Here is a 21700-nt window from a genome sequence, read left to right as displayed (position 1 = left end):
CAGCAGTTCAAGTTTACACATTCCTGTCCAAAAGACTTCTGGAAAAGCACTGGAATGACAGTGATGGAAAGACTGGTGTCTGGGGTAGTGAGTAACTACAATGTGTTCTGTGACAGTTAATATTTAAAAATTAAAGAAATATGTATATTTTGTCTTTCAGATATTAACATGTATATACTGGCTCAGATGGTAAAATATCTGCCTGCAATGCAAGAGACCAGTGTTCGATCCCTGTAGAAGGAAATGGCAACCCACTCCAGTAATCTTGCCAGCAGAAGTTCACGGACAGAGGAGCCTGGTGGTCTCTAGTCCATGGGATTGTAAACAGTTGGACACAACTGAGCAACTAACACACATTTTTAATACAGAGCTTCCCAAGTTGCACTAGTGGCAAAGAACCCGCCTGCCAATGCAGGACACAAAAGAGACATGGTTTGATCCCTGAGTTGGGAAGATCCCCTGGGCTAGAAATGGTAACCCACTCCAGTATTCTTGCCTGGAGAATCTCATGGACAATGTAGACTGGCAGACTACACTCCGCACAGTAGCAGAGTCAGACATGACTGAAGCAACTTAGCACACACACAACACACACATTTATATTATAAAAGTATAAAAATAACAAAACAATAAAGCATATTTATGTATAAAAAGTCCATTTAGGTCCAAACTTCAAAAGGCGCTTGCATGCGTGCTCAGTCAACTCCAGTCGTGTCTGACTCTCTGCAACCCTGTGGACTGTAGCCTGCCAGGCTCCTCTGTCCATGGGATTCTCCAGACAAGAATACTGAAGTGGGCTGCCATTCCCTTCCCCACTGGATCTTCCTGATCCAGGAATCCAACCCAAGTCTAATGCATTGCAGGCAAATTCTTTACCATCTGAGCCACCAAAAAAGTGGTGGCTCCAAAAGGAGCCTACTTTATCCTAAATGCTCAATGAAATAATAAATAGAAATATTGTGGGTTGGATTAAATTTCATGATTCAAGAAAATATATTACTTTAAATTCTTGTCTTTATTATTACATATTGAATCCCAGATATGCTTTTCTAATTATATCAAGAATATAAAGCACATTTTGTGTTAATTTCTCACTTAAAACTTTTTTCCTTCCTATCATATTGTTCAAATTAATTTTTCTCAGAACACTACATTAGATATTTACAGAGATACCTGTCATCTTGTGCATTTGACAGATTTTCTGTAAGATACTAATTGTGTGAAGAGACTATTTAATCAAAGAAAAATGTGATGTTCTATATGGTGTCCATTGCTTCATAAAAGCCTCTAGTACTTGAGCTGCCCCTAAGTTTGACTGAGAATACCAGATGTCAACAAATAAACTGATACAAAAGTTTCAAGAACACAAATTAAAAAATAGTTATCAAGTTTTCCACAAGTGAGCAATTCAAAAATTAACTAGAACTATGAAGGCCATTCATTTGGGAATGGAATCATTGTATTCTCAGAGGATCCCATGTGTTGCTGCCAAAGAGACATGTCTTTATGACATTTGCACACAAATAAATGTTTCCGCTATACACCCAGGTTTGATAAAACAGAAGCATAGACAATCTGAAAAACACAACTGGATATTCTTCTGTAGCAAAATTATGTTTATAAAATACAATTGTGCTTTATCTGTTTTTTTCTTTTTTAAATCATGGAGATCTATACCACAAAGGTTAAAGATTTTAAATATTTAGCAAAATGTGCCTTTTAACCTTCTATTTCTCAGAAGGCAATCCAATATATTCAATTCATTAAATTAATCCTTGGTGGCCACAGCAGAGTAAAGTTTCAATTCTTTAGCATGCAAATTATGCTATTAATATGTGGAAATATACAGCACAAAAGTCATTTACTTAACTAAGTGAATTTTGTTCTGAAACCTGCAATGTATTTCATATACAAGCAATAAAGATTAAAAGAAATTTTAAATTTAATCTAACAGAAAATGCATGACATTAGTTTTGACTTTATGGATAAAAAATTTTAAAAACTGTTTTGGAAATGTTTTGGCGCTTGTCTTTTGGCATAAAATTGGCTTAGACTATGTACTTAGAGCATTTTGTAGATTTAATGGATTTCAAACCTGAGTATAAGACCTTTAAATGATATTTGGGATGTGTTTTTGTTTTCTGTCCATAGATATTTCAAATCATAAACATATATGTAGCTCTAGAGAGTATATTGTTTTTTTTTAAAATAACCTTTTTATTTTAGAATAGTTTTAGGTTCGGAGAATTACTATAAAAAGACTAAAGAGGGTCCTCATATACCGAATCCATAATTTTCCCTATTACTAACAACTTGGATTACTAGATATATTTGTCACTATTTATAAACTGATATTGATATATCATCATCATAATGATTTCATCAATATTATTATTACTACTAACTTAAGTCCATATTTTAGTTAGAATTTTTTTTTTGCTCAAATTATTCCAGCTTTAATCATTGGGAGCTCTTTTAGTTGGCTGTGGGGCTCCTTTTATACAACCCCATCACAATTTTCAACAGTATGTGAACCGTGAACTTCCAGATGTTCAAGCTGGATATAGAAAAGGCAGAGGAACCAGAGATCAAATTGCCAACATCCCTTGGATCATCAAAAAAGCATGAGAATTCCAGAGAAACATCTACTTCTGCTTTATTGACTATGTCAAAGCCTTTGACTGTGTGGATCACAGCAAACTGCGAAAAATTCTTCAAGAGATAGAAATACCAGACCACCTGACTTGCCTCCTGAGAATTCTGTATGCAGGTCAAGAAGCAACAGTTAGAACTGGACACAGAAAAACACACTGATTCCAAATCGGGAAAGGAGGACATCAAGGCTATATATTTCCACCTTGCTTATTTAACTTATATGCAGAGTACATCATGTGAAATGTCAGGCTGGATGAAGCACAAGCTGAAATCAGGATTGCTGGGAGAAAGATCAATCACCTCAGATGTGCAGATGACACCAGCCTTATGGCAGAAAGCGAAGAACTAAAGAGCCTCTTAATGAAAGTGAAAGAGGAGAGTGAAAATGTTGGCTTAAAACTCACATTCAGAAAACTAAGGTCATGACGTCTGGTCCCATCACTTCATGGCAAATAGATGGGGAAACAATGGAAACAGTGAGAGACTTTATTTTTAGGGGCTCCAAAATCACTGCAGATGGTGACTTCAGCCATGAAATTAAAAGATGCTTGCTCCTTGGAAGGAAAGCTATGACCAACCTAGATAGCATATTAAAAATCAGAGACATTACTTTGCCAACAAAGTTCCATCTAGTCAAGGCTATGGTTTTTCCAGTAGTCATGTATGGATGTGAGAGTTGGACTATAAAGAAAGCTGAGTGCCAAAGAGTTGATGCTTTTGAACCATGGTGTCAGAGAAGACTTTCGGTAGTCCCTTGGACTGCAAGGAGATCCAACCAGTTTATCCTAAAGGAAATCAGTCCTGAATGTTCATTGGAAGGACTGAGGCTGAGGCTGAAACTCCAATATTTTGGCCACCTGATGTGAAGAACTGACTCATTGGAAAAGACCCTGATGCTGGGAAAGATTCAAGGCTGGAGGAGAAGGGGATGACAGAGGATGAGATGGTTGGATGGCATTACCAACTTGATGGACATGAGTTTGAGTAAGCTCTAGGAGTTGGTGAAGGATAGGGAGGCCTGGCATGCTGCAGTCCATGGGGTTGCAGTGTCAGACACGACTGAGTGACTGAACTGATCATTATTTTCTTTTGAGTGCTTGTTTTCTGGCACTAAAGATGCTCTAGGTTCATCTTAAATATTTCCTACCCCATTTCTAGAATCAATGCTTTTTAATGGAGCTCTGATTCTTATAGGAAAATGGTATAAGAAACCAAGATTTGTACATTGAGTGTTTTTATTACTACTGAGTTCTTGTTATTTTTAGGCCCTCTAACCTGACATGGATGTATGTACCTATACTAGCTCTTTTATACATACACATCTACAAATATTTCTCTGTAAATACCTACCTGTGTCTGTATTAACCTAAACATGAATTCATTAGAGTCTCCGACTCTAATCTCTTACCACAAGGATCATTCTAACCTCCTCCCTTTGCTTATCCTCCCACTTAATAGTGAATAAAATTCCTAATGCTTTACCTACAAAAGAAGTAAACATCAAATTCTGTTGTATGGCATTCAAGGTATTCTATAATACGCCATCAACCTATTATTTCAGAAACATTTGCCTCTGCATTTTTCAAAATGAACATTAAACATATAGCAACTGACTGTGTGAACAAGCCAACATCTCTAACTCAACTTGGAAAGTTCTCTATGGAGCTGGAACTCATCCTTCAAGATGTAAGTAATTTACATATTAACTTACCTGAAAGCTAAAAGGTCATTTGTCAGCTCAGAGCTCTGTGGATCGGCTTTAGGAAATACTGTGATGAACACTTAATTCCACTTATAAATTCACAGTTTAGTGGGATAAGCAGAGAAGGAAACAGTTGCAATGGATAAATATTTCATCAGAGGTTAATATAAAATCTTCCCTTGTCCCTATGATTGAAATAATTTCATCATTCCCCTTTGCTTATACTAATTTAATTTATTTTAATTTATTTTGCAGTATGATGTACTATTTTCATAATGTATCAATATGATACATTAGTTTCAGTGTTATAACATTTATGAATACAGATAAAAAACTTATTTACCTCTTTATTTCTAGCATAATGTTTTGACCAGGTAACACCTCAAAGATTTACAAAATAAAACTTTAGTATCTTATTAGTATATAATGATGCTTCTTGAAATAGTCTTTCTATTACAAAGAATGTGAAAAATTTTTGAAGCTTTTACATTTAAGACTATTTGGTATAGCTTGTAAGTAGGTGTTTTATGTCGTGTTTCATAACTCCTTTTAATTAAAGATTATGTGTTATTATGGCAGCATCATTAAACTTTCTTTAAAGGAAAATATGAAATTATATGGAATAATAGCTCAAAAGTAAACTGCTTCTAAAGGATAATTATAAAATCTAAATATACTTGGTAAATATTTATCATTCTTCAAAATTTTAGTATACCTAAAAACAATAAAAGGTATAATTTGATATGAATACAAAAGAAACTAAGAAAAAAGTCCTTTGGTTAGAAGTGAGGAGATATTATTTATATAAATTATGGTAATGGTTGAATATTTAAAGAGTTATTTAAAAGCACATTTAATTACTGATTTTAAGATACCATTAACATGGCTAGATACAGACCAATGAAGACTACAAAATGGTTTACTAGGTATGCTTCATTTGCTTCAGTTTTCTTCTCAAAAGAGTAAAACCCAGTTGTCTGCTTTGTATTGATTAAGGAGAGTAAATTTCCTGTCAAATGTTAAATATGTCTATATAAATTAACTCTTCCTATAAGATAATATTTAGAAAAGTTTACAAGGAACCAAACTTCTATCTTCAGAATGACAGTGAGCGAGGCAGAGTTTCTTGACTGAAAATGTTTATAATCTAAACATCAAATGCATGTGATATTTTTATAGAATGAAAAGAGTAGCTTTTTCATTCATTTATTTACTCAGCATATCTATTATATATAAGGCATGCTGTTTTGTGAGAATAAGTATATAAAGATGGTACCTCATCCTTCTCTTTCTCTCTCCTTTGCTCTCTTCGCTTCATTTGTTCAGAAAACACACAATGTAATATTTGTTCCAGAATTTTATCTGGATATTTTCTTCATCTTTCCATTTTTATTTTGATGGTTGAAAGAACCTTGTGTAATACCTGCCTGTTTCACCTAGAATATTCTCTCCGGAGTGAAGGAGCTTACAGCTAAGGCTGCCAAGATGCTTGCAGATGCATTCCTTCCATTTCCCCAGTTAAAGGTGTGCCCCTTCCTGTGAAGCAGCCTGCATCCAGCATCTGTTTGTTGTGGGCACAACAAGTCCTAGACCCTGTGCTTCAATATGGGAAAACTGAAGTGCCACCTCAGCTTCTGAGGTCTCCATGGAATTGTCTGAGGGCCTCTGGTGGGTTTGGAACTGGACCAGATCATCTATCCAGTGTACTTCCTCTTAAAGATTAGAGGTTGGTATCTGAATCATTTTCTTCTCAGCTGGGCCTTCATGTCTTATGCTAATTTTCTTACATTATACCCAGAAAATTAAATTCTATATTCCAAGAAATTTGGGGTTAATTAACCTCTGTTTAAAACAAAGACAAAAATGAATAACACATGCAAAAGCTTTCTCCAAAGCCATGGGCACTCACTGTCTTGTATCTGTTATTCAAGAAGTCACATGAATTATTCTTGCCAAAGCAAAAATGGTAATATCAAGGAGACTTATGTCTGTGTTAGGTCTAGAGGTTTTGATCTCTTTAAATATCAGACTTTTGCTAACAGCACTAACAAAATGTTAGATGGCCACCTAAGCAGACAGTCTTTAACACATGTATTAACTTTTATCAGTGAGAAAGGAAAGACAAAATAAATATGTGTTCAAAGGTAGATTAATCATTATTTGTTGTGATGTCAGATTAATCCATTCAAAAAGATAATCCATACTAATAACTTGTTTCATTTAGTTTTTTAATTATTTAATATATTTTCAGTTTCATTTTCACCCCATGTTTATTACAAACTCTCTTATATCTTGATTATATTAATATATGCATATACACATGCCTATATTAAACATATATTCTTTTCCTTAAGCAGGATATGATAAAGACAAAGTAAATGGTGGTGAGTTTGTGGTAGAAATAAAAATGTTAGAACATTAGAACACTGGCTATATATGATGGATATAATGATGGCTAGGAAGTGAAGTCAGAGTTTAAATATTTTCCCATGAAATACACAGATTGGTTGTCTGCATTTGATAAATATATTTTTATAATTGCTCAAATCATATTTCAAACTGCCTCTATGAATATAGCCTCCCTGGAATATTTTAAATCTTTCAGTGTGTTTATTAGGTGCATATATTATAAAGTGTGAAATGATTATTTAATGAACTTTCTCTTCTGCTTCAGCTCCTACAATGACACACCCACCCACAAAACTATATTGAAATGAGAGCAATGTGTCATAAATAGAACGTTCCAAAAGACTATGATACAGTATAATTTTAAAACTTTAAATTGCTAGCAGATGATGAATGAGGTTCTAGATCTAAAAAAAAGACTTTAGCTGCTGTTTTCTTGGATTTCAATGTGTAGACTGTCTGATAGAGAATGTGGTGTTTCAGCAGTCCAGAGCTGCTGCATATAGCAGTGAGAATAAGATGGGAGGTGGTAGGAGATTCATAACCGCTGCATGGAGGGAGGTGAATTTCATTTACAAAATGGAAGTTTCTGATAAAAGGACAGGAACTATAAAATCTAATCACTACAGTGAAACTCAAAAGTTGCTGTTTGAGATATGCTAAAATCAAAGATCCAGTAAGGAAAGGCAGAGAAGTATACCACTGTGTGAAAGAGAGAGATGCCACTTACTAATAGCTACTAGTAGCTAGAGTTTGGCAGAATGTATTAGAAGAAGAAAAATCTCAATAATGCAGTCAAAGGTCGCTGATTATTGTCTCTACCTCTATCCTCTAAATTTTTAACAGAAGTGGGGATTTCAAGGGATAAAAAGAAATGTATAGGTGTTGGGACTTCCCTGGTTGTCCAGTGGTTGAAGGTTGGCCTTGCTATTGATGAGGGTTCAATTCCTGGTCAGGAAACTAGGATTCCATTCACCATGGAGCATCTAAGCCTGCCTGCCACCACTGGAGAGTTGTGTGCCACAATGAAAGATCCTGCATGATTCAACAAAGATTCCAAGTGCTGCCACTGAGACCGAATGCAGTCAAATAAATAAATAAATAGAAGAAAAGAACATATCAGTTAAAAAACAGAAATATATGGAGATAATTCTGAAGGTAGCCACTGGAGTGCACCTGAAGGCTGCACTCAGGTGTTTAAATGGCCTATTGGTAGGAAGAGAATGTTGAATAGAAGGCATCTTGCCTGTGCTTTGTTAATGACAGGGCTGCTGATTGTCTTTAAATGGTCCACTCCCTGTTCTTTGTTGCTTTCGCAGAAAGATTAATTATCACCAAAGAATAAGGGGTGAGTTTGAGGATGGAAGGTGCATATAAAATGGATAATCTACTTAATTCTATTAAATCTCTTATACTCTGTGTTTTGTTTGTTCCCCAAGCAAAACAAAACCAAATTCTCCAGGATAAAGAAGATATGATATGCATATACACAATGGGATACTACCAAATCATAAAAAATAGTTAAATTTTGCTATTTGCAGCAACATGGATACTCTTGGAGGGCATTATTCTAAGTGAAATAAGTCGGAGAAAGACAAATACTCTATGCTATCTCTTATAACTGGAATCTAAGAAATACAACAAACTAGTAAATATAACAAAAATGAAACAGAATCACATATATTCAGAGGAAATTGGGGGTTATCAGTGGGGGAGGAGGAGCAATGCAGAGGTGCGGGAGTAAGAGGTACAAACTATTGAGTATAAGGTTACAGGGATGTATAGTACAAATGGGGTATATAATCACTATTTTATAATAACTGTAAAGGGAGCAAACCCTTAAAAATTGTATAACAATATCTATAGAGGAGAAATAAGTAAATAAAAATAAATGAAAGAAAAGCCAAATATTTCAAGTTTACATAATAGTGTCCAAAGCCAAACAATGAACAAGACCTATTTTAGTTCAGAATAGTTAATGAGTTGAGTTTTCACCCTAGCTACTTTTGGCTTCCTCTAGAAAATAATTTTTTAAAAAACATTAAGGATATAAAACTGAAGATATAAATTCAGACTGGAATCGTTCTCACTAATAAATTTCTTCGATTAGATTGTGTCCTTGCTGACTTTCTTACTGGACTTGGAGAATTGGACGTAGAGTAGAAAGAAAATTGCTATTGAAATAAAACTGCAAATTTCTGTTATAACAACATGAAGTATACTGTAGTCCAGAATTATCTTTTAATTGTCTTTTGACAAACAAATATTGTACATTTGTTACCTGCCAAGCAATGTGTTAGTTGCTCAGGATTAAAATGTAAATACGACACTACTTCCTGCCTTCAATCTGCTTATAACAGAGCTGTCAAGTCAAGCACCTGTACAACAGCTCAGTAAATAAGGTCTAGGGTCCCTGTTACACTGGTAATATTGTGAACCTGACTGCAAAGATGAGCCAAAGAAACCTATAATTTTTTTCAAGCCATGGCTCTTGAAAATGATGAATATATATTCTGGGAAGGGAAGGATGCTGTCCATTAGAAGCTTGAAGATCAGGCAGAAATAGACAAGATGAATAAGATAGGGACTTTCAATTTGACAGTATAATTTCATTATTTGAATGGGAGTGAATTCCAAGATTATTGGAAATACCTATATACTATACTACCAAACAAAATAATAAACTTTTTTTTGAATTATATGATATTTGGTGCTATTCATACTTAATGCTCCTCTCCACTAAAATAAAGACTGCATGTTGAGTACTAGAAGACTTGCTTTCCATTTCCCTTCTGTCAGTGTGATTAAAAGGTGAACACATATTATTTAGCCCCAGGCAACATCTTGCGCAGGATCTCTGGCATTCAGTAGGGAATTACTTTGCAGTTAATAAACCACTGAAAACATTTCTAGCCAAGCCAAATATTTTATCAAATTCATTTTCTTCTTTTAAAATATATGCTTATTACTTTTGGCACATGAGGGAAATGCCAATTTTAAAAAAGTCATTTAAAGTTAAAAATGGTTTGTAATCAAATATGGTTGGAGGGTGGAGGGATGGTAAAGAGCAAAGCATTAAAACAGCCCTATCTTGAGCAGACTCATGAGCAAAACTTCTCACTGCTAAGTCCTCCCATGAGAGCCGGAATAAGCAGATGGCTTTGAATTTTACTTAGAAAGTTTGAGTATGTATTTTTAAGAAATGGAACACTGATAATACTGATTGCAGAGAGTAATCAGAAATAGAGTAACTTGCTATTTTCTTTTTCCCAATGTGAATATTTTTGTTGTTTTCCATTGTAGAGGTACCTCATGCTAATTGCAAAAATCCAAACAAGTATGAAAAGAAAACTAGCTCCAGGCATTCAACTATGAACATTTGGATATGATTTACTCTACTGTGGCCACCTTGACCTCCTGATCCTCCCAGAACACTCCACAAACTGCCAAACCTCAGGCTTATTCATTTGAAATTCCTTCTGCGTAGGATTCTATTCCCTGGAAATCTGGGGAGCTTGCTCTCTGCTCCCCCACTCCTTACAATTTTTCTCTTGAGACCATAACCACTCTAACTGATCTACCATCTTTCTCTATTCTTCTTATGCACTTTTCTTCATAGCATTCATTCCCACTGAGAGATCTTGCATGATTTGCCAAAGTCCGTAGGGCAGGCAAGCAGCAGATTTGGGATTCCTTTAGGCTACCTGGCTGCAGGGAGGGTACTTATAACCACTATATAGTGCTGGCGTCTCTATTAGATGCTCAATAAATATGTCTGGAGGAAATTTAATATATTTCCAGACACACTTCTATAGACATATAGTTTCATTAATGGGAGCACAGGAAATATCTTACATTCTCACCTCTTAAAATATGTAAAAGTTAACAAATTTCTATGCCTATGTGTGAATATCTCTCTGTATATCTAGATCTTTATCTATCTATATACATCACAATTACTTTAACCAGTCCATTATTGTTGGATACTCAAGTGGTCTTCACAATTTCACAAGACTGTTTTAAATACTCATCTGATTATTTTCTTAGTGTTAATTTCTATATATGAGATCGCTGAATTAAAAGGTAGTCATATTTTGAAGGTATTTTAATTACTTTATAGATTTATGTCCAGGAATTCTGGACTGACTTAAACATTTACCAATAGGGCCTGAGAGAGCTTGTTGTGTCCTGACTCTTGGCTTTGACTTGCCCCTATAGCCAGCACTTGCTAGTTATAAGTGGGCAGCAGGGTAGTCAGGCCTTGAGCCCTTCAGTGATACTGCTTGAGTAAAATTCCAGTCTTATCATATCTTTGCTTTCTTAGCTATATAATTTTGGACAAGCTATTTAAACTCTTTATTCTACTTAAAACTTTTAAATATTATATATATGTATATATGTATGCATTTATCTAGTACTTTATTATGCATGATATATGCTTCTGTTTCTTCAATTTCTTATGATATTTGTTTTCCATATACTTTTCCTTTTCTTTTTCTTTAGTGGTAGGAGCTGTTTTGTATTTTAGTTTTTCTAATGATCAAATTTATCAAATGTCATGATTTCTGCCTAAGTATGAAAATTGTAACTCATAAGGATATTGGCTTTTTATTATTGTATTTTTCCCACCATTTTTGGACTATCCATATTTCTTGGAAATCTAGCCTTTGCTCATAAATATATTCTAGTATAACTTTAAAAAATAATGCTGGAGAAGTGTTCGCTATTTATGAAAAAATCAAGGGTTAAACAAATATGTGAAAGAAAGAGTGGACGATATCTCCCTTTACCAATGCTAAGATTAATTGCTATTAATGACTTTTTGTGTATCCTTTGCACTTATCTGCATATGCAAATTCTATCCATTGTTCTGCAACTTGCTCCTTACTTAATGTATAGAATCCTTCCTCATAGCACATTGAGATATCACTTTTTCTTTTAACTGCTTATATAGATTTCTATAATATGAAAATATTAAAGTGTATTTAACTACTCTTGGGCAAGAAAACCCTAGGTGGACTCTAGTTTTTACTACACAGTGCCACAATTTTTTACATATGTCCTTGCACATGTGTGCCGATATTCACAGAAGATAGCTACTAGAATAATCATCTCATCACTCTAAGGATATGCACTTTTAACAGTTTTGTAAAATGTGTCAAATTGCCCCCAATTTGCACTCTATCCATAGTTAAAATCAAGTTCATTGTTTACTCTTAAGTAAATGTTAGTTACTTATGGTTTGATTTTCAATCTAACATAGATAGCTTATTTTTCTTATTTTGTTTGAATATGATAGAAATTTCTTTTTATCCTTTGACATCCAAGATTACATGAAGGTTTGTCCTAGATATGTCTCTAAGGGGAAATTTTCTATGTTAACTATTTGATATTTTATCTTCTTCCATTATTTCTATTCTTTGTTTGTAGAATACTTACATTGCTTGTGAAATTTCTATTATTACAGATATTGAACCTTTCAGATCTACCCTCTATGTGTTTAAACTTTCTGTATAATTTTATGTTAATTTTATTTTGTACTATATTGTGGAAACAAATGGGCTTCCCAGGTGGCTCAGTGGTAAAGAATCCATCTGCCCATGTAGTAGACACAGGAAATGGGGGTTCAAACCCTGGGTCACAAAGATCTTCTAGAGGAAGAAATGACAATCCACTCCAGTATTCTTCCCCAGAAAATCCTATGAACAGAGGAGCCTGGGAGGCTATAGTCCATAGTGTCTCAAAGAGTCTGACATGATTGAGTAACTGAGCATGCATGTAGAAAAAAGTAAATATTTCTTCTAGATTACTAATTCCATTTTAAGTATTATTTGTTCTTCAAGAAGCCATTCTTTATGTAGAGATCTGAAATTATTTTAGTAATCAAGTTTTTAACTTTCAAAACCTAAAATCACATCTCTCTGTGTATCGGTTGCTGTTAGTTTTCTGCCATTCCATCCTCTCTGCCAGCAAAATATGGGATGGAAATATGGTCAGCTTAGAACAATAATAAAAAGAAAAGTTTTTATCTTCCAGTCTCCCTTGCAGCTATGTGGTGTTCTGTTAAATGTTTAATGATCAGCTCTGTGAAAGTAAAAAGAGCTTTTTTGTAACCTTTGCTTATTCCATGGTAAAATTACCCAAGGAATCCCACTAATTCTCTGGCTGCAAAACCTATCCTTGAGCTTTATCAAGAAATATGTTCTACATTATTTCAAGAGTTAATTTCACAGCATTTGCTGAGAACAAACATCACAGCCAAGCATCTGGAAGATGGTGCTTGACTTGGATGAACAACCTGCTGACTACTCTTCGGCTTACTCGCACTGCATCCTGTAGTGGGGGATCTAGACCTTGGGTTCAGGTTTTCTAAAGGCAATTTTATTTTTTGTATTTGCTTGATGAAATTTTTCTTTCTTGCTTGCTTTCTTTTTTTGGTGCTCTAAGGTTTTGTTATAAACCCAATGCAGTTTCCTAAAATTTTCACAGTTTTTCTCAGAGCTGCTTAGAAAAAGGCCCCTTTGTTTTCCATTGAAACTATGGATTATTTAATACTTATATTTTTTCTATCATTAAAATTTGTCTTTTTGTAGAGAAGAGGGATATATTTCCTATACAGAACTAGAATCAGGAGAATTTTAAGAGTCAGACAGTGACATTTTAAAAAAAGTAAAATGCTGAATGGAATTTCATGAATGAAGTATTCAAGGAAAAAGACAGTAAAGTTATAAGTTTACTGTGAGACTACTTTGTAAGCTTTTTAGTACTTAAAAAAACTTAAGATTATATACTTGGTGAACACTTTACATGCCATTAATATTTGAGAATACCCTGTATTTCATAATATTTTAAACTGCTTGCCCATTTTGGAATTTTGGGCTGTTTATATTTCTGTTAATTGTTGTTTTATTTTTAAACAATATTATAATAAATATCATTTTAACTAAAACTTTATTTGCATATAAGGCTAATACCTTAGTATAATCTTGAAGAAATGAAATCAGACCATGAAATTCTACATGTCAAATAAATACTGGTTTAAATAACTAAATTAATTAGGTAGTAGTATTTCAGATAGAGATGCTAAATGAAAAAGAATTGAATAAACTCTAAGAATCATCTAGGAGTTTACAGATGTGGTTTTAATTTTAGCTCCACTGTTTACTAGTTGTGTGAACTTGGGGATACCATCTAAACTGTGTGTACCTCAATTACCATTTGTGTAAAATGGAGGTTGTAATGTCTTGCTCATGAGATTGCTGTTAAACGAAATGTTGTATGCAAATCACTCTGTGCTTGGCAAATAGTGATTCATCATTCACATTCAGGTATACAAACTGCACGCTGAGGTTGTATGGTACACACCTATGTTGTCATATATATGAACTCTGGCCAAAAATAAATGCTTGCTCTTTTTACTGATATGTTGTCAATATGGATACCAAAGGTTTTTAAAATTATTTTTATTGGTATCTGAGTTAAAACATGCAGTCAATTATCTCAGTCTTTAAGCTACAGTTCAAATTAATTTATAAATTTATAAATCAAATTAATTTATAAATTTATAAATCAAGTTAATTTATAATTTGATTGAAATTTATCTTTAATTTTTTAAGAACAATCTTTGTTTTATGGTAACTGACCTTGTGCATGCTTGCTCAGCATTTTTTCAATGGAAATTTTGTATCTTCAGAAAAGTTATTGTAATTGTTTCCCCCACTCTTCCAGGCTTCTCCAGATTGTTTAAGAGGGTGAGGTTAACTTTGTAGGTAATTATGCATTTTATGGAGATTATGTGAAAAAATGTACTTTTTTTGGAAAAAAACATTAATGTGTGGTAACACTTGAGATGGACAAGGGCATTTATACCAACACAAATTCATATTATTATAGTGATAGAATAGAAAAAGTAATGAAGCTATCACCTAGTTCTGAGGCAAACATTGACTACCTACCATATAGCAAGGTTTACTCTAGGGGCTGGTAAACATCCAATCCCTAATCTTCTGGATCTTATATCTAAGAAAAGGGATAACAAGAGTAACCGAAAAACTTTCCAGACCCAAATGACTCCATTTCTTACTGAAGTCATGTGTGAAAATTAAATTCTTCTACTCATCAATTGGCTTCCCAGGTGGCTCAGTGGTAAAGAATCTGCCTGCCAATGAAGGAGACTTGGGTTTGATTCCTGGGTTCGAAAGATTCCCTGAGAAAGGAAATGGCAACCCACTCCAGTATTCTTGCTGTCCTATGGACAGAGTAGCCTGGCAGACTACAGTCCACAGAGTTGCAAAAAGTCAGACAAAATTTAGCAACTGAACAACAACTCGTCAATTAGAAGGCAATCAAATTAATGGCATGTTTAAACACTTACAAAAGGAAACCGGATAGTAAATATTCTTGCCCATTATCTACATGTGAGAAATAAATCACAAGCTTCTCCTTCTTTATATATTAATATATATTTCAGTGCTTAAAGGAACAGGCTTTATTTATTAGAACAGCACTGCTACTGTATTGCTTTCTACTGAAGTCTTTAGCATTCCTCAATCTGCAAAATGACTGAACTAGAATTCTTACTTTTCCCTGAATATTATCCATATCACAGGGGAAAATCACTGTTTTCTGGCAATGGAGCAGAATATTTGAAATGTTTCATATTTATAAATAAATAAAATTTATATTATATATTAAGTATAATGAATATTATGTATTAATATATAAAAATAAATTTGTATGTTTCCATACTCTGTGATCATGCTGCTGCTGCTGCTGCTAATTCACTTCAGTCGTGTCTGACTCTGTGCGACCCCATAGATGGCAGCCCACCAGGCTCTCCTATCCCTGGGATTCTCCAGGCAAGAACATTGGAGTGGGTTGCCATTTCCTTCTCCAATGCATGAAAGTGAAAAGTGAAAGTGAAGTCACTCAGTCATGCCCGACTCTTAGCGACCCCATGGACTACAGCCTACCAGGCTCCTCCATCCATGGCATTTGCCAGGCAAAAGTACTGGAGTGAGTTGCCATTGATAACCCATTAAAATCTCTTTAGCTATCTTACATTTTAGGCCTCAACTCCCTATTAAAATTTTTGTCATATCATTTAAAGCTCAAAGATTGATCTCAGTGAGAGAAAACATCTGCCAAGTCATTTAATTCTAGTACGATCTTACCATAAAGGTGCATGGACATTGTAGTCTTTGAGTACAGCCTAAAATCGAATTGACCTTTCACGCAAATTAATTTCACTATTGGCACATATTGAACTTGCTGTAAGTTAAAGCCTTTCAGAGTTTCTTCACATGTGTCGCTATCAAGTCAAGTCTCTGTAATGATCTACCCTGTCCCCATCATATGCCAGTCTTGAGGACCTGAGTGAGAGCCACTAGTAACCTTTAAGAATGCTATAATTGGGGCTTGGCAATTTAGCATTTAATAATCCGTGGTTTTGTTGACTGATATTGTCACTAGTTTTTTGTTGTTGTTGTTGCTTGATTGTTTTGCTTTGCTCTTTAAAGTTTGTCCCAGAGGGATTAATATTAACAGCTGGCATCATCTCTTGTTGCTCCAAGTCCTGAGACCTCCATCTTCATTCCTTGTCTCAGGTCTTGCTCTTAAAACCCCATTTGTGTCTAATCAATAAAGTCCTGTTTCTTCCCTCTACCTCCTCAGCTGTCTGATCTTCTCCACAGAGATATCAATCTTGACATGTAAGCATACATCTCGGACATGTTGTTAACACATTCAGGTTTACTTTGGTCTCCTTACCTTAGTTGCCCTTAAGTATACACTTCACTTTAATCCTATTTCTAATGTTTTTTTTTTTTCTCCAAAGGGCAAGCTTATTGGGGTATAATTTGTGCAGTGGACAGGCTGTAACTTGGTACTCAGTGATCTACTTCCAGATATTCATGTTTTTGTGTAATCTTCCCTCACTTGTGAGCTAGATGTAGCAACTTGCTTCTAATGAATAGAATATGGTATAAGTAGGTGGCTCAGACGGTAAGGAATCTGCTTGCACTGCAGGAGACCCAGGTTCGAACCCTGGTTCAGGAAGATCCCCTGGAGAAGGGAAGGATAACCCACTCCAGTATTCTTGCTTGGAGAATTTCATGGACAGAGGCTACAGTCCTTGGGGTCACATAGAGTCAGCCATTACTGAGTGACTAACACTTTCACTTCAACAGGAAGTCATTACCAAGGTTAGACTGAAAAACACTGTGGCTTCTGTCTTGAACTGATCTCTCCGTCTCTTGTTTACTCACGTTATGGAACCAGCTTTCATGCTGTGAGCTACTCTATGGAGAAACCCCCTTACAAGGAACTGAGGGAGGCTTCTAGTCAATAAGCAGTGAGGAACGGGATACTGCCAACAGCTATCTGAGTGGGCTTGGAAGTGGATCCTATCTCTACCTTGAGAACCTTGAGATGACTGTACCAGCTCAGAAGTTATCATGCAACATTGTGAGAGAGACTCTGAGCTGGAGTTACCTGAGTTTGCATTTCTGACCCACAGAAATTGTGAGATAATGTTTTTGTTTTAAGCCACTAAGTTCTAGGATGCTTTGTTAGAGAGTAATAGATGACTGGTATAGTTTTTTTACAGTATAGCCCATTCACCTTTTTAGGTATACAGTTCTTTGAGTTTTGGCAAATGTGTACAGCTTTGTGCCCTCAGCACAATCAAGACACAGAACATTTCCATCAACCTCACCCTGAATAGTTCTCTCTTGATACTTTCTAATCGATCCCTTCCTGCCTTTCCCTCACCCCTGGCAAACACAGATCTGTTTCCAGTCCCTCTGATTTTGCCTTTTCCAGAATGTCATATAAATGGAATCATGTAGTATGTAGCCTTTTGTATCTGCTTTCTTACACTTCATATATAATGTATTTGAGATTCATCCAAGTTGTTGAATGCAGCAGTAAATTCCTTTTAATCATTGAGCATTTTCCATTTTAGGGCTTCCCCAGGTAAAGAATCCATCTAAAATGCAGGAGCTGCAGGAGACGCAGGTTTGACCCCTGGGTCAGGAAGATCTCCTGGAGAAGGGAATGGCAACTAACTCCAGTATTCTTGCCTGGAGAATCTCATGGACAGAGAAGGCTGGTGGGCTACAGTCCATAGGGTTGCAAAGAGTTGGACACAACTGAAGTGACAACATGCACGTGTGCATTCCATTCTATGTATAGCACACACACATGCATTCCATTCTATGTATATGCCACAAAAGTGTGCATGCTGTCTTGCCCCACTCTTTGTGACTTCATGGACTTGGCTCACCGGGCTCCTCGCTCCGTGGGATTTCCCAGGCAAAAATACTGGATTGGGTTGGTATTCCTTTCTCCAGATCTTCTTGACCCAGGAATTGAACCCACATCTCCTTTGTTGACAAGTGCAGTTATTTATCTATTATCAGAAGATGAGCATTTGGGATACTTACGTGATTATAATAAAGCCACTCTAAATGTTTATAAACTTTTTTTGGGGGGTGGGCTTATACTTTTCCTATTTGGTTAAACACCAAAGGTGGAATTTATATGGTTTCATGGTAAGTATAGGTTTAACTGTATAAGAAACTAGCAAACTGTTGTGAAAAGTGGCTGCATTTTTTGTTCTTATCATTAATGTGTTAAGAGTTCCAGCTGATTTGCAGCTTCAATCGAGACTTGTTGTTAGCAGGGTTTTTTTTTTTTTTTGCCATTTTATTATATTTGTAGAGGTATTTCATTGTGATTTTAATTTTCATTCTAATGATTTATGATATTGAGCATATTTTCATGGGTTAATTTTTCATCCATATGTCCTCTTTCGTGAAGTGTTTTTATGAATGCGTTGCTCAATTTTTATAAGTTGAAATGAGAGATCAAAGAAAATATCCTTGACTTGTCCCTGGTCTTAGTGAGAAACATGTTTACTTTAATGATAATTATGACAATAGCTGTTGTTTTTTTTTGTACATGCTATTAATCAGCTTAAGGAAGTTCCCTTTAATTTTTAGATAACTAAAATCTTTTCCATATAATTAGTGAATGCTGAATATCATTAACTGTTTTTCTGCATCCTTTGAAATGATCATATGCTTTTTCTTCTTTAGTCTGCTATTAATAATATGGTGATTTAAACTGATTTTCAAATGCTGACCCAAATGTGGATTCTTGGAATGAACCCCACATGGTCATGGTGGATTTGATGGATTCAGTTTGCTAATAATTTGGTGGGGGGGGGTACTATTGAATTTATGTTTATGAAGGATACTGATCTATAGATTTTTTTAAATATTTTTGTCTACTTTTCATATTAGTTTAAACTGATGAGTTGAAACTCACAAAATGAGTTGGAAAGTATTCTTCCCTCTTCTGTTTTCTAAAAGAATTTGTGTAGAATTGGTATTGTTCTTATGAGTATAGATATTGTCAGCGATACATGAAGACTTTTTCTGATATTCTGCTTTCAGTCAAATGAGTCTTTGAGAAGTTATTTTTTCCTCTATAAATGCTATTTCTTTCTTTTTGCTCCTTTCCTAGTATATATTAAAAAAATGTAGCCTCTCTCTGACTTCTCTGTAAGAAATCGTCAGTGTACTATCCTAACAATCCTCTAACCACAAGGATTTAACCTTAGATTTGTGATACACACATGAACACCCACAAACTTCTTGTTAAGTATTGCCATTCCCCTTTCTATAAAACATATTTACTTGAAGCATCTCCTTCTAGTAACATGTTTGTTGTCAACTCCATAGCACCAAACTATGTTACCATGTAAAAACTATATTTGCATACTTGTGTTAAAAAGTTAAGCCCCCGAATTTTTACTTACTCTTTGTGCAATGACATAAATATAGTTTAGGCTTAGTTAGAGTTAACTTATTGAGTCAGAACTCTGTGCCAGGCATTGTGCTAGGTGATGAAGATAAGACAATCATGATAGCCATATTTTCTGCTCTTATGGAACTACAGGCAAGTGGGAAAAAAATGGAGTTAAGTAATTCCAATTTGGCTTAGATAATCTCTACATTTTTTTAAATACTAAGAATATTGGAAACTTTCTTTATTTTGATTCTCTATCTCATCAGTTTTCTTATTTAAATTTAATTTGCTTACAGGTGAAAAAATGGATGCTTTTCTTCCTCCCCTTTGAATTTCAATTAAATTTTTTGATTGGTCATTGAAAATTCATCAAATGCATTCCATCTCATTTAGGATCCATGATGTTGTTGGCAAATGTGGCATAGAAGTAAAGCCGTCTTTTTTAGTGGCTTCTACATTGTTGAATCTTAAAAGTCTCAGACACAGTTCATTTTCACATTTAGGGAAGCATATGTACCTTTTGCTTATGCCAGCAGCTCTAAACAGCAGCATTTTATCTCTCTTTCAGTCATTATGTCCTTTCTTTCATTTATTGGCGCAAACATGAGTTTTCATGTTCTAAATGAGAGGATCTGAATTCTTCTTTCTTGAGCAATATTACTTAGCATTGCTTTAACTTGAAAAAGTGCACAATTCCTTTTTAAATATTTTATTGAAATATAGTCGATTTACAATACTGTGTTAATTTGTTAACTTCTGCTGTACAGCAGAGAAACTCAATTATGCCTATTTATTCTTTTTCATTTTCTTTTCCATTATGGTTTATCACAAGATATCAAATGTAGTTCCCTGTGTTATACAGTGGGACCTTATGCTTATCCATCCTATACATAATAGTTTGCATCTGCTAATCTCAAACTCTGGATCCTTCCCTGCCCCATCCCTGCTTGGCAACAACAAGCCTGTTGTCTATATCTGTGATCTATTTCTGTTTCACACATAGGTTCATTTATGTCCTATTTTAGTTTCTGCATATTAATGATATGTACATATTAATGATAATGTACATCTTATGATATATTTCTCTTTCTCTTTATCACTTCCTCCATTTAGTATAATAAGCTCTAAGTCCATCCATGTAGCTGCAAATATCATTGTTTCATTCTTTTTAATGGCTGAGTAATATTTCACATGATTCTTTTTGACATTTTACACAATCCAACTCATGCTCCTTGGTTTCTTAAAACTGGACTTTATTTCATTACAAACATTGACAATTTTGTTTTAAAAATGTTTAGTGCTTTTATTATAAAGTAATACCCATAATATAAGATAGATGGCAGAAAACTTTATGCAGTTGAAAAATAGTCCTTTCTCACAACTACTTTTTAGTGGAGTACTTATAGAAATTAAAAATGTTTAACAAAAAAGAAAACAACATGTATACATGGATATACACACATACATGTATACCTACACACAGACACATAATCAAGTTTTCAGACTTTCAGTAATAGATATCATAGGGCAGTGATCACTGAAGAAGGGAAGTAAATGAGATTATACAATTGCCCTAGCAAACTGACTAGAGCATTTCCAGGCCTCAGCCTGGGAAGGAGACCATATTCAGAGACCGGTGGTCATCCTGAGTGAGGAGATATTGCTGAGAATTCAAGGGGGAAAAGGCAGGCAACATGTGCAGGGAAGATAATAGAGAGAAGAGAACCTTCCAGAGAAAATTTAGGAAAACCTGATAGTTTTCCCATGAGTCTGCTTCTGAGTACTTATGAGCACAAGAGTGAGAAAAGAGCCCCAGGAAAAGAACTGGAGACAGAATGCCTAGGGCTAACGTGAGACTAGACCCATCAGTCATGCATCACATGACCCAACAGTCAGTGGCAAACTGCATAGCACACGGGCCTGAGGAGTACTTAGGTGGTGCTGTTTCATTAGCGAGATAAGACTAAAGACTACTTTAGTCCAACCTAACAAAGCTTGAAAGCTAGCTTTGAAAGGACCAACCTATTTCAAAATAACTGTATCTTAGAACACAGCTCAAGTATGTATCAGTTTAGCTCAGTTCAGTTGCTCAGTCGTGTCCGACTCTTTGCGACCCCATGAATC

The 21700-nt window shown here is 34.9% G+C and overlaps 1 pseudogene; it reads left to right on the top strand.

Moving 5' to 3' along the window:
- The first annotated feature begins 4242 nt into the window (after positions 1-4242).
- LOC138435412 (BRISC complex subunit Abraxas 2-like) overlaps positions 4243-21700 on the top strand; it is a 50575-nt pseudogene continuing 33117 nt past the window's right edge.

Source organism: Ovis canadensis, chromosome 1 (genome assembly GCF_042477335.2).
Source record: "Ovis canadensis isolate MfBH-ARS-UI-01 breed Bighorn chromosome 1, ARS-UI_OviCan_v2, whole genome shotgun sequence".
Classification (NCBI taxonomy): domain Eukaryota; kingdom Metazoa; phylum Chordata; class Mammalia; order Artiodactyla; family Bovidae; genus Ovis; species Ovis canadensis.
This window is presented reverse-complemented; position numbering and strand designations above follow the sequence as displayed.